The sequence below is a fragment of the Podarcis melisellensis genome, assembly GCF_964234715.1.
Source record: "Podarcis melisellensis genome assembly, chromosome: 15".
In the NCBI taxonomy this organism is placed as follows: Eukaryota; Metazoa; Chordata; class Lepidosauria; order Squamata; family Lacertidae; genus Podarcis; species Podarcis melisellensis.
The window spans coordinates 25401479-25413913 of record NC_138532.1 but is presented as its reverse complement, the minus strand read 5'-3'; the positions used below and the strand labels follow the sequence as shown (position 1 = coordinate 25413913).

Below are 12435 nucleotides of genomic sequence, written 5' to 3'. Positions count from 1 at the left end.
AGGTGAAACATAACTATAGGCAAAAAGGTAAGGTCTTGGAGAAGAAGCCACAACAGAAAAGAGACAGACCTACAGGCGTGTGTGTGTGTGCGTGCGTGCGTGCGTACACACACACACACACACACGGTGGATGTCATGAAAATAGGGGTAGTATTGGGTGCATTTTTGAAAACACTGTTTTGGGGTACACTCATGTATCCCAGGTGGCTGGGAAATTGTTTATTTCCCCGCCTCCTTTTAAAAACTTTTGTTATCACTTACGGCAGAGGTGATTGAGATCTTCATCATGGCCAGTGCAATTATATCAAGAGGTTGAGGGTAGTGGTGAATTTTTTTTAGTAAAATATTGAAGACTCCAGTGGGTGGTCTTATCCACTTTGAATTCAGTTGATCTGTATCCAGAAAATGTGTTTCCTTCGTATTTTTGGGACCACATCAGAATTTAAGCAGATATATTCTTGTAAAAGGATAACATGCAAGTCCTTGCTTCACAATTTCCATGACTTTTGTAGTATATTTCAAAAGATGCTTCCATCCAAATTCCAAATTCAGTCTTGAGCTCAGGAATGACTGTGTATTAAGAGTTGGCAATTGATTTTCACCTGAAGCAACATTTTAAGTAAAACTGTGGGTTCTTCCTTCAGCGAAACAGCCAAAGGATTCTAAGACAAGCTAAAATAATTTCTTGGGGGATTTCTGCATATCCTAGGCTGTCACTTTGCTTTCTCCAAAAATGAACTCATAAGTGCAAAAATATGTAAGGAATTTGGGGAGAAGCCAAGTAAGCTCCAATAAGGCCGACATCTTTTGAGATTTTTTTTCCATAAATTGACACCAGATTTCCCCTAGAGCAAATTCAGAATAAATTTTGTCGTTTTTAAAGCCTGAGCGAAAAGTTCTATGAAATTTTAAGTCAAATCCAAACAAACAAACAAACAAACAATATCCTCCTGGTGACATTTCTTGGAGAAGGATGTGCCTGCGTACTTGAATGAACATGCATGCCCCAATTCCATGTAATGTGTACATATGTTAGAAGGAAATATTATTCATCAACCAGTACTCTATTTCATGGGTCTCAATTCCTACACAGTACAATACTACTATGTATGGAATGTACGGGATGTTAGAGGAGGGATGGTAACTATGATGGGGGACACGCTGTGTTCTTTCTGGGGTAGTTTGTCCACATGTTGTCCTCACCCTGTACTCAGCTCTCACCTGTGGCTCCTAGAAGTTGTCAGTCTGAGACAGTGGCCACATCCCAGGAAACAGCTTCAACTGGTCAGCTAAACCAGGTGAGGGTAGCCCATGGGTCTCAAACCCTCATTGAGTTATGGACTTCCCCCGCATGCGAAGACAGGCTCCAGTGGATTGAGCGGACAAGACCAACATTTGGTCCAACGATCAATAAGGCAGTTTCTGCATGTGCTGTAGGGGGAAGTGAGGGGCAAGTGGGGCTTGTCAACCATCAGGGAAAGGAAAACTCTGATCCTAAACCTCCACTGCCTTGTGGGGTATCTTCAGGAGAAGAAAAAAAAGCTAAGGAGTAAACCCTACAGAAACCCCTAAGATGGTTGGATGACACCTTGTACGCCTCCTTCTGGCAACTCCTGATGCCAAGCTGGTGCCAAATATATTGCTCAGCTTTCCTTTGGACCACATCAAGGAAACTGAGAGGAGGGTCTGGGCAGCCCAGCACCTTCATACACACTGTCCAGGCTTGTGCCTTGCGGAGCTCACTTCAGTGCTGCTAATGCAGCAGTTTGACATCACCCTTGGAGGCGCATTCCATTGTCTTCTGAGACAGACGGATGCCAACAACAATAGTAGTCAAACAATAGTCCCCCTCCAAGAATATGATAGTAACATAGGAAGCTGCCTTATACTGAGTTAGTTAGACCAATTGATCCATCCAGCTCAGTATCATCTACACTGGCTGACAGCAGCTCTCTGAGGTTTCAGGCAAGGGACATTGCCAGCCCTACCTGGAAATGGCATTGGGAGCTGAACCTGGGACGTTCTGGATGCAAAGCAGATGCACTACCACTAGGTTTTGGCCCTCCCTCTAAAGCAGGCATGACCAAACTTGGCCCTCCAGATGTTTTGGGACTACAATTCCCATCATCCCTGACCACTGGTCCTGTTAGCTAGGGATGATGGGAGTTGTAGTCCCAAAACATCTGAAGGGCCAAGTTTGGCCATGCCTGCTCTAAAGGAACGGTCTCACTTCTCAGACACAAATTGTCCTCTATTGTGTGTCATCTGAGAATCACCCATAAAATTTTGCAAAGGATCCCAGATGGATTTAAGAAAGAAACCCTTGGAATCTGAGGAAAGGGACACACATGCACATACTGCAGTCTTTCCTAAAACAACATCGACAACACACTGATAGATGTGTTGATGCCAGAGGGTGTGCAAGTAAATTATAAGCTGGCAGTTACAAAGGGTGGGGGGGAGAGAGAGAGAGACTCCTGCTGTTGCTTCCATTAAAGGGTATCTGTCTGCGTTCAAAGCTGTGGTGCTGTGATAAGGGGAAGGCAATGCACTGGAGAGGCCTCAAAAATTGCCTGGACGAACTGGGAGATAAGACTTTTTAGACAGAACACACAAACACACACACAAAGAACCCTGCCCTGCCCTGATTTATAGAGCCTCCTATGTCCTTGACAATACTTCTGCTGCTCCTCAGCTTGGGCGTAGTACTCGAAGTCACCATCACAAAATATCTGTCCTGCCCCCAAATCTGTTTATCCAGACAACCTGCCAGCCAACTGCAGCCAGATCTTATGCTGACATGAACAAGGCAGCTGCACAATAGCATGGTGGTCTTTTTTTTATTATTGCTCTCCTCCAATCTCCCTTTTTAATAGTCATGGCAGTTTTGTCTAAACCACAATAAAGACCTCTGTTCCACATTTCCTTTGTTATCGCCCCTTTCAGCTGCTTGCATTTATTTATGACCACCACAAAGGGCTCTGGTGAAGAACAAGAAAAAGAAGAGGGAGATGCCATTAGAGTGGAATGACACGGCCCTGATACGGAAGATGAAAATCAAGCACAGACGCTCAAGCCGCAGCTCATTTGATGTTTGCCTGCTTGTCTTAATTCCCCTTTTATTATGGTTATTTTCATCACAAAATGCTAACCCAAGAGAAAGAGAGAGAAAGAGGCAGGCAGGCAGACAGACAGACAGACAGACAGACAATATCAGGAAAAGATGCCCAGCACAAGCCACAGATGGTGAAGGTTGGCTTGGCTCATTTTTCTGTCTGCTTAATGCAGCCATTGCTATAATGCACAAGCTCGTTGTGCCAGGTATTTTTTTAACACACTGAATGAGACCCGAAGCTGACCAGTGAATGCCCAGTGACAGACTGAGACTCTTGTTTATGGACAGGAGGCTTGCGCTTTGGAATGAGATGAGAACATCCATGAAGAGCGGGGTTGGAAGCATCAGGAATCCAAAACAGGCAGGACCACATATATCTGGGTCAATGGACATGCAAGATGAGCCCAGATTGGCAGTTCTTTAGATGGAGCTGATGGGAAAGCTTGTGCTACTGCTGTTGTTGGATGTGGCTCCCATGCAGATGATGTCAGGGCAAGGGAGAAGCAGGCTGCAGCCAAAACAGCAATGGCAACAAATCCTGTTCTCATGCAGGGCAACCCTGGGCATGTTGTAGGTGGAAATCAAGGATCGGGCTCAGCAAAAAACATGCAAATTCACAAAATGCATAATTTGCACTTTGCAAATGTTTTGTTTTTAAACCAGAGACATTATTTAACTCCTGGTGATATTTTCCAAAATGCTAACCAAGATTAGAAGATCACAGAAGAAGAAATGTGCTTCTCTATGCGAAATCTTTCATACAAAGCATTTGTTCCTAATGCCATTTCTATGAACAAAGGATGGCAAATTACAATGCAGCCTAACGGCTTGCTCTCTGCTCCAAGAGCATGTGAGAGCAAGCTCATGTCCCTGTCCCTCACTTACAAGACAGTGGAGTGTCCCTTTCCTGCCCCACTTCCACAGGCTACAGGCTGCAGTGTGTGTGTGTGTGTGTGTGTGTGTGTGTGTGTGTACATGTACCCCATTCTCCCAGTACAAGATTTCTGGCAACCCTTTTGAACCATTAGTTAAGGTGTGTATTTCCAATACAACAGCTCTCAAATTAGTCCTGTTTGTTTCAACAGCTCACTGGTCCCTATGACTGTAATATTTAGCACCCTGGAGGGATTTTTGTTTTTTTTTTTGTTTGTTTTGCTTTGGCCACTTTATTTCATCTTGTCTTCCCATCTAGGTTGCACTTGGATCTTATAGAGTACCATCTGCTCTGGAATAGGATAATCAGTGTAGCATAGAGGTTAGAATATTGGATTAGGACCTGGGAGCCCAGTGCCCAAATCTACACTCAGCCATAAAGCTTGGCCAGTCACAGTCTCTCAGCCTAACCTACCTCAATGGGTAGTTGTGAGGATGAAACAGGGAGGTGGAAAAGTGTGTGCACCCCCTGGAGCTGCTTGGAGGAAAGGTGAGATATAAATGCAATAATAAATAAATGTTTGTATAACTTTCCAAAGTCTATGTAAGCACTGGTGTGGATGTTTGTGTTGGGTGAGAATTCTCCCTCCTTCTCTTCTCTCCCCCCCCCACCCCCTACTTTCTTCTTTCTGAAGTTTAAAGACTATCCAGAGTATACCCACTGAAATCAGTGGGCATGAGTAACATAAGCCCATTGATGTCAATGGGTGTACTATTTGCAGGACTACCATTGGATATGAATCAATATCTGGACTGAAGCACAATCTCCCAAGATGAATAAGCATCCTTACTGTGGTCTCCAACTTCCTCGAGTCTAGTCAGCCATGGATCTCCAGGTATGAAAGTGAATGATTCAATGTCTTACTTTCAGATGGCACAGGAATAAATCCATGCAGAGAGCTAATATAAAATGTTGGTGTTGTTATTTAAAATCAATATATGTTTTTAAAAGCTGGATCTTGGATCCTGTCACACTACAGGGAAGAGGCACAAAACTACTCGTCTGCAAGTCAGAGGTGGCCAGTGAAACCTACCAATCTGCCCCATGGTCTCTGCTTGTCCCTCTAGCACTTAGGATGCCAAGGGCAGGAACAGCGATGTCCTGAAATGAACCTCTGCATATTTGCTCAGATAAATGGATGGCTTCCATTCAGCCACAGAAGGAAAAGAACAAGAATACTGAGTTTGACTGCATACATATCAGCAAAAAAAGGGGGGGATCTAGTGGCCAGGCCAACTGACCATCTTGTCCAATGTTTTGTGGCCAACCAAATCCCATGGAAAGTGCACAAACAGGACCCAAGCACTCTCACCGCATGTGAGTTTTACCAGCTGGTATTCAAAGATGTAGTGAAGGATGGGGGGGGGGCATACCTGCACATTGCCCTTGAGGCTAGTTGCCCTTCCATCTGCCAACAAGAATTCCCACTGACAGGTGCAATATGTCCCAGTGCATGTATAACATTGAGGCATATAGCACCTCCATGGTCTCCTGAAATGTGCAGATCATGTCTCCTCATACCTTCCATCCACCACAATGGACATTTTGCTTATACTACAATGAACTTCCCTTTTCTCGAGAGTCCACTATATTAATTGACAGACCAGAGGGGAAGGAGACTTAACCTTGTGGTTAGCCACAGACCAATCCACACAGAGAAAACTGATGAAGCGGCTGTTTGAGAGCAAATTGGATTGTCTCTTCTGTTTGTGAAAGTGAACTTCATTTCTGGATGTCCAACCTTTCTGCAAAGAGCATGTTATATACTCAGAGATTCTTTTAATAGGGGTGGCGGTGGGAAACAGGCTTACTGTAGGGCCAAGGATAGTATGGCTGTCATCACCACCACAATGAGATTTTCAGGAAATTACACCTCTCTCTCACGTCTGTTTGTTTCGGTGGAATGAGGGGCTGAATTTCAAAATGGTTCTCACCCATAGCTGGTGCTTACAATTCCCAGGTTCAGAGTGGGAGCAATATGATAAAGCATTTGCCTTTTGCTTGGGAAACAGAGGTGGCCAGGGTGACCAGACAGGAGATGCTGGAAGAGGAAGAGGAGGAGCTGTTTTCTGCAAGTGTTGCTGGGAAGGAGAAGGAGGAAATGGGCAGAACTGAAGGGTAGCAGCCATACTGGCTGGCTGGAGCCAACGCTGCACGTCTGGGAAGGACAAGCCCCTCTTGAGATGTAATTACATAAAACTCAAGTGTAAATATGTGTGAACAAACCATATTGCTTAAATACACTAAATTCTCCACTGTGCCTCATTCCGAAGAAACACAAACCCTGGTTAATTGCCAAGACCCCTGGAATCTTGCTACCACTCGGCAGAGATTGGAGTGGCTTGTAATAATATTCTCCAGTGCCTTTGCTGGCAGCTGCCCACCTCCTTCCACCTCCACAATGCTCTTGAATCATGTGATGGATCCAAACTGTGGGTCAGGCTGCTGTTGGGGTGCAGGAAAGTAAAAGCTTCTTCTGTTACCAATGGAGAGACCCACCCTGCACAAACAGTTGGGGAATTCCAAATTTCCCTGGGTAATTTTGGCAAAATGTTTCCTGAAGAAAAGCCCCCCAAAAAACAGCAATGGTGTACAAAGAGGGTGGAAAATTTTGAGAGGCTACTTGAGCATAGCTCTCTTTCTCCCACCAGTGAGATACTTGGATGACAGAAGGGAGACACGTTTGCCGAATGGCCCTGGAAGATAGCACAGTGAGCACAGATATTCTCCATTCCCTTGGAAGGCACCCACAGTTTAGCTGTGAGTGAGTCTACGATATGGTGCTACCACAGGAAATGGCTCTGTGGTGGCCCATCAAAATTAAGAGCCCACTTTACTACTCGCATTGTTTCCAAAGCAGACATTCAAGAAACAGCTGCCACCTAGCTGTGCTGTGTGGAACATTTATTCTGATTAATTTTTTTTTAACCAATCTCCTTTAATTCATGAGAAATTGCATTCAAAAATTATGAAAACAAGATTTTTGTGTGTGAATTTATCAAGGATGGGATGCAGAGGTTTTGTTCCGCTTGCCTTACTTTTAAGGTGCCCAAGGGGTGTTTGGGAGTGTCTTTTCTTTCATTTTATGAATAATATAACTGGTGTTCTGCAACCTTCCTGTGTGCCCACATGTCCTGAAAACTCCAGGATGTCCTCACCTTCATAGGAAGGTACTTGACAAAGACCTTTGTAGTTCCAATGGTAGCTCAAGTAAGTTGGACTGTGCCTGTTTATTATGCTTTAAAATACCTTATTATTTTGACTGATAGTTTTATTGATTGTTGCATAAAACACTTTGTGACTATCTTATGATGAGAATCCATCTATGAATATTGGCATGTGTGTGTGTGTGTGTGTGTGTGTGTGTGTGTGTGTGTGTGTAGGATTTTGTGGCCTTGAGGTTTATACACACTAGGGTTGCCATATTTCAAGAAGTTGTTGAACTTTTTTTAGGAAACCCAAAAGAGCCTAAGATCCAGGCACCACATTTGGAAGCCTTAACACACAAAAGAGTGCACCAATATGGTAACAACATTGGCTCAAACATAATAACAAGAGAGGTGGGACATAAAGAGAAAAACTAATGTTGATAGGCCTAATCAAAGGAGGCAGTTCAGCAAGCTGCCATTCAGTTACTCTCTCAAATACACCTGGAAACCAATAACAAGGGTCACATTCCTTCACCCAGTTGCTACAGTCTGGGGATTCCATCCCACCATCACTGACATGAAAGTAAATGAATTATCCTCAAGGCTTTTGATAAGGCCATTCCCTTGAGGGCAAAACAGCATGCTCTGTATAACTGGCACTATCTTTCACCAGAATCTGACCTCTTTCCCACCCTGAATGACATTTTGTCATGTTTACTTCTCTCTCTTCTGTGGCATCTATCTCAGGAGAAAAGAACAAAAAAGTGAAGCGCGGGAAGGGAAGACTTAACTATTTGTCACGCTCAATTCCTATGCAACACAACAATGCATTAAGGCAACCTTCCCCAATCCGGTGCCTTCTGGAGCTGCTGGACTCCAACTCCCATCAGCCCCTGCCAGCATGACTAGTAGTTGGTGATTCTGGGAGTCACAGTCCAGAAACATCTGGAGAACACCATGTTGGGTATTCCACACTAAACACTTACACTACAAATTACATTGCCTTGCACTGCGTAAGGCCATTGCCTCTCAAGTTTCTAAGATCTTCCACCAGAGATTCTTTTAACTGGACTTACCATGAATTGAACCTGGAACCTTTGGCTTGCAAAGCATGTCCTCTCCTGCTAGGCTATGACCCCATCTCCAGATGTGCACCTTCCCAAATGCATCTTGATGTATCCCGCCAGGATTCTCCAGCAGAGGAATGAAAATATACAGTCTCCTCACATTTCCCCAGAAGAATTTATGGAGCATCACTGAGCTTTTAATACCCAGCTTCCCTTGAGCAAAACTGACATGTCAGGAGAATTGAAAAGGGAGCCAGTGAACCTGTTATCCAAACTGTCATGGTGTTAACAACCAGCATCCCAAAGTACCTCCACAACAACCTCACATGCTTCTGAGCTTCTTCTCATCTGTTTCTGTTTGGGGGGGATTTTGAAATCAAAGCAATTGCTGCCCTTGAAAAATGTGTTACAGTGAATGTACTGCCACTTTCCTCCTCCTCTTGTTCTCAACTCAGCACCATCACTCTGACCTCCCCATTCATAACCCCCAAGATACACAGTGGTACTAATGCATCACAAGTATTGTAACACACTAAGGTTGGCGCTGTGGTCTAAACCACAGAGCCTAGGGCTGGCCGATAAGCAGATCAGCGGTTCAAATCCCCGCGACGGGGTGAGCTCCCGTTGCTCAGTCCCTGCTCCTGCCAACCTAGCAGTTCGAAAGCACGTCAAAGTGCAAGTAGATATGGTCAGGGGTCCCTTTACCTTTACCTAAGGTTAGCCTAACTATCAAAGGAAGGGTAGGGAAGATATTGCTTTCCATTGGCTGAACAGATTAGACCAATCAAGTTTCTGATAGTAGTTGACTGAAGCTGCTTATGTCTGGAGATGGGCAGGCTAAACAGCTGGTCAAGGAAACATAAGAACATAAGAAAATCCTGCTGGATCAGGCCAGTAGCCTATCTAGTTAAACATCCTGTTCTCACAGTGGCCACCCAGATGACTGTGGGAAACCCACAAGCAGGACAAGAGCACAAGAGCGCTCTCCCCTCCCACTGTTTCTAGCAACTGGTATTCAGAAGGATATCGCCTATAATGGTGGTGGTGGCGGAAGAGGAGACTAGAAGAAGCCAAAGGAAGTGAGGAGACTAGGACAGGAGGGTTGGGAGTGGTCCAGAGGAAGGGCTAGAGAGGAGGTGAATGAACTCAGATAAGGAAAAATGGGCAGAGGACACTTGTGTGCAGTTGGATATCATCATCTGCATTACCTAATGATTTCAAATATCTAGCTAAAACTTTTACTGTCAGTGAGTCTCTTCAATGTGGGGATGTGGATTGTGGGGCCCTCCAAAATGGCTGATGCTAAGTGATGGTGGCAGCTGGAGTCCTGCTGCTTTAAAATGACATGCCCCCCCCCACTCTTCATCATGCAGTGGCTTTCTCCCTTTTCCTCCTGTGCATCAACCAAGCTCCAGGCAGGACTTAATTTGTCCTGTACCATGTATACTCTCTTCACCCACCCTCCTCCAAAAAAAGAGAAATGTTTCACTCTGCCTGTTGGCAGCAGGTAACATTTAAGGAAGAAGAGGAAGTATATATTTAGCAGCCATTCCAGAGGGGACGAGGAACAAAATAAAAGACTTTTCAATCATTTCTTCTGTTAGAAAACTCTACTCTCTGACAAGGGCAAGCAAGCTACAGTCAGAGAGACCTCTTCAGTCACAAAGAGGGGGGTGGATGAAAGATGGTAGGAACTTGAGAAGCAAGGCAGGCTCCCCGGGGAGCCTTTTCATGGTCACCTCTCTTGCCAAGGTGCCTCCTTATCAGACTGTGGATTTTTCTGTTACCATATCAAAGACAGGAGCCTCATCCAAGCCCTACTTCAGAGTTTTCCACTGCAGTTCCTGGAAATTCCCTGGTGACATTTCAACAATTGGCTGCTCTTCACCTTTCTCCAAAGTGATCTCTATGGCAAGAAATGAAAAGCTATACAGCTATATTTAAGTTCCTTCTTTCGGACAAAACCCTTTCAATGCCATCCAGATGCTTGAAGGAGTCCTGCTGAGATAATGGCTGGTTTAAAAATAAATGTTTTGGTTTTTTGTTTTTTTGTTTTTTTTAAGTTGCATGCTTGACAGTGATTAACATAGAGTTAGTCCCAGAAGCCAAAGGAAAGAAAGCTTTCAATGCACAACCGCAAACAATTATTCCTCTTCGATAATCACCGTTTTACAGGCCAACCACACATATAAATATTGCACAATGCCAAGGCTCCATGACTAATTGCTGCAATAAATTCCAAAGTAAGTCGCAACCTTACCAGCTAGGGCTGGCGGCTTGTCAGATCTCACAGCTAAAGCAGGGTTAGCCCTTGGATAAGGAATCATCAGAGATTGGAGGGGATAATGTGTGACAGATTAAAAGAGGAAGCCTTGTGTTGATGTACAACAAGTTCCTCATAGTGCAGGGATGTAAGCAGAGAGCAACCCACCATGCCTCAGTGGAAGAAAGGGGAAGAGGAGGTGGAGAAGTCACAGTCCTCTCCATCTCCGAATAATGTTCACCATCAAAACTATGAAGTTTGCAGGGCCCCAGAAATCTGCAGCAGCACATTTGGAAGCTACCAGGCAAATTCAGCCTCCTGTTTTTACATTGAACCTTATGCCAGGGCAGAATATAATGGACTACATCCACCCTCTTTGTGGCTAAACATTATATCTTTTACAAGATGTGAAAAGTAAATACAGTCCAACAATGTACATAGGCATAGAGTGGTTCACCACGTATGAAACAGCTAAATATTGCAGAATACAGAAGGTAGATGCTTAACACGCCAGATGGCATGGCTATACGGAATGCTATGGCCAGATGAATGTAAAAGTATTTTGGCTATAACATTCCTGTAGTTTAAAAGTTGACCACACCTTCCCTCTGCTCATTTTTTTTAAAATAAACTAAAAGCAGAACTCTCATCTATCTGTCTGTCTGTCTACTGACTAACTGACAGGCTCATGCTACAAAAGCTGAGGTTGCTGAACAGCTCAGAGATCATTTTGCCTGCTATTCTTTCAAAACCTGCTTCTCAGGACACCTACAGACTCTTGATGTGGGATATTGTTTAGGATTTTTTGTAGTCAAGGTTTAATGTGGGCTATATTAATCATGCTGTTATTGGTATTAAATTCTGCACATTAATTTTTAGATCTTATTATGACTTACATGGGGATAGTTTGATTTTGTTATGCTAAAGTCATTTTTGGCTGGTTGGCACCAGGATTTGCTTTGTTTGAGGAAGACAGCATTAATCAGTACCCTGGATGTGTGAAACCCTTTCTTAGTTTTACTGGTAAAGCATGGGACCCACTTGAACATGCAATCATGGCAGCCAGACTCCACAGGTGACCCAAGAACAGGACCAATGGTGTCACTGGATCATCAAGAAACTTGCATCAACTGGGTAGATATCCAGCATCACCCAAAAAGCAGAAATGCATCATCCAATAAAGAGGCCAAAAAGCATAAAATTCAGATATGCTAATTTATGCATATAAATGTAAATAAGGAAACCATCACTGTAATGGAACTAGAAATGCATCTCATTATAAAGAGAAAGACACCAGGAGTTGTATCCAAACTGATGCCTTCTGACAGCACAATGATTTCCGCTTGCACAATGGGATTCTTCTGTTCTCCGCTGTGCACCCCTTGCATCTGTTCTAGATTATCCCCAACCCTCCAGAACAGATTCAGGAAAGGTGTAGGTATGCACAGGGAGAAGTTGTACAAATGGAAATCTTTGTACTGACAGCACATGTTAATAGGCTACCACCCCAGGTGATTCATGTGCCTTCTCAGTCTACTGCCCTACCTTAGGAAGAAGATGATCAATGACCATTAGGCATGAGGACTGTTTTGTGCCTCCACACACAGTCAGAGGCAGAAATGCTTCTGAACACCAGAGACTAAGTTGGAAATCAAGAAAACCCCAGTTCAAACCTCTCCTCTACTAGGAACCTACTTAGGGCCTTAGACCAGGGGTGGTGAAACTCACCTCTCACGCTCTCTGGACCTCACACTCTCTGGACCTCTTGGTCTGGCTCTTAGGACTCTCTTCATGTGTTGGTTTGGCCCTAGCAGGGTGTATGACAAGGCAAAGTGGGACTATCCATCATGGCTATTCTCTGCCTGCACTGTTGGAGGCAGCAAGCTTCTGAATACCAGCTGTAGGAA

The 12435-nt window shown here is 44.2% G+C and overlaps 1 protein-coding gene across 3 annotated transcripts in view; it reads right to left on the bottom strand.

The window, feature by feature from the left end:
* The window catches only part of LOC309357638 (opioid-binding protein/cell adhesion molecule homolog), a 720946-nt gene that overhangs the window by 443299 nt on the left and 265212 nt on the right, over positions 1 to 12435 (bottom strand). The gene's annotated exons all lie outside the window — the stretch shown is intronic.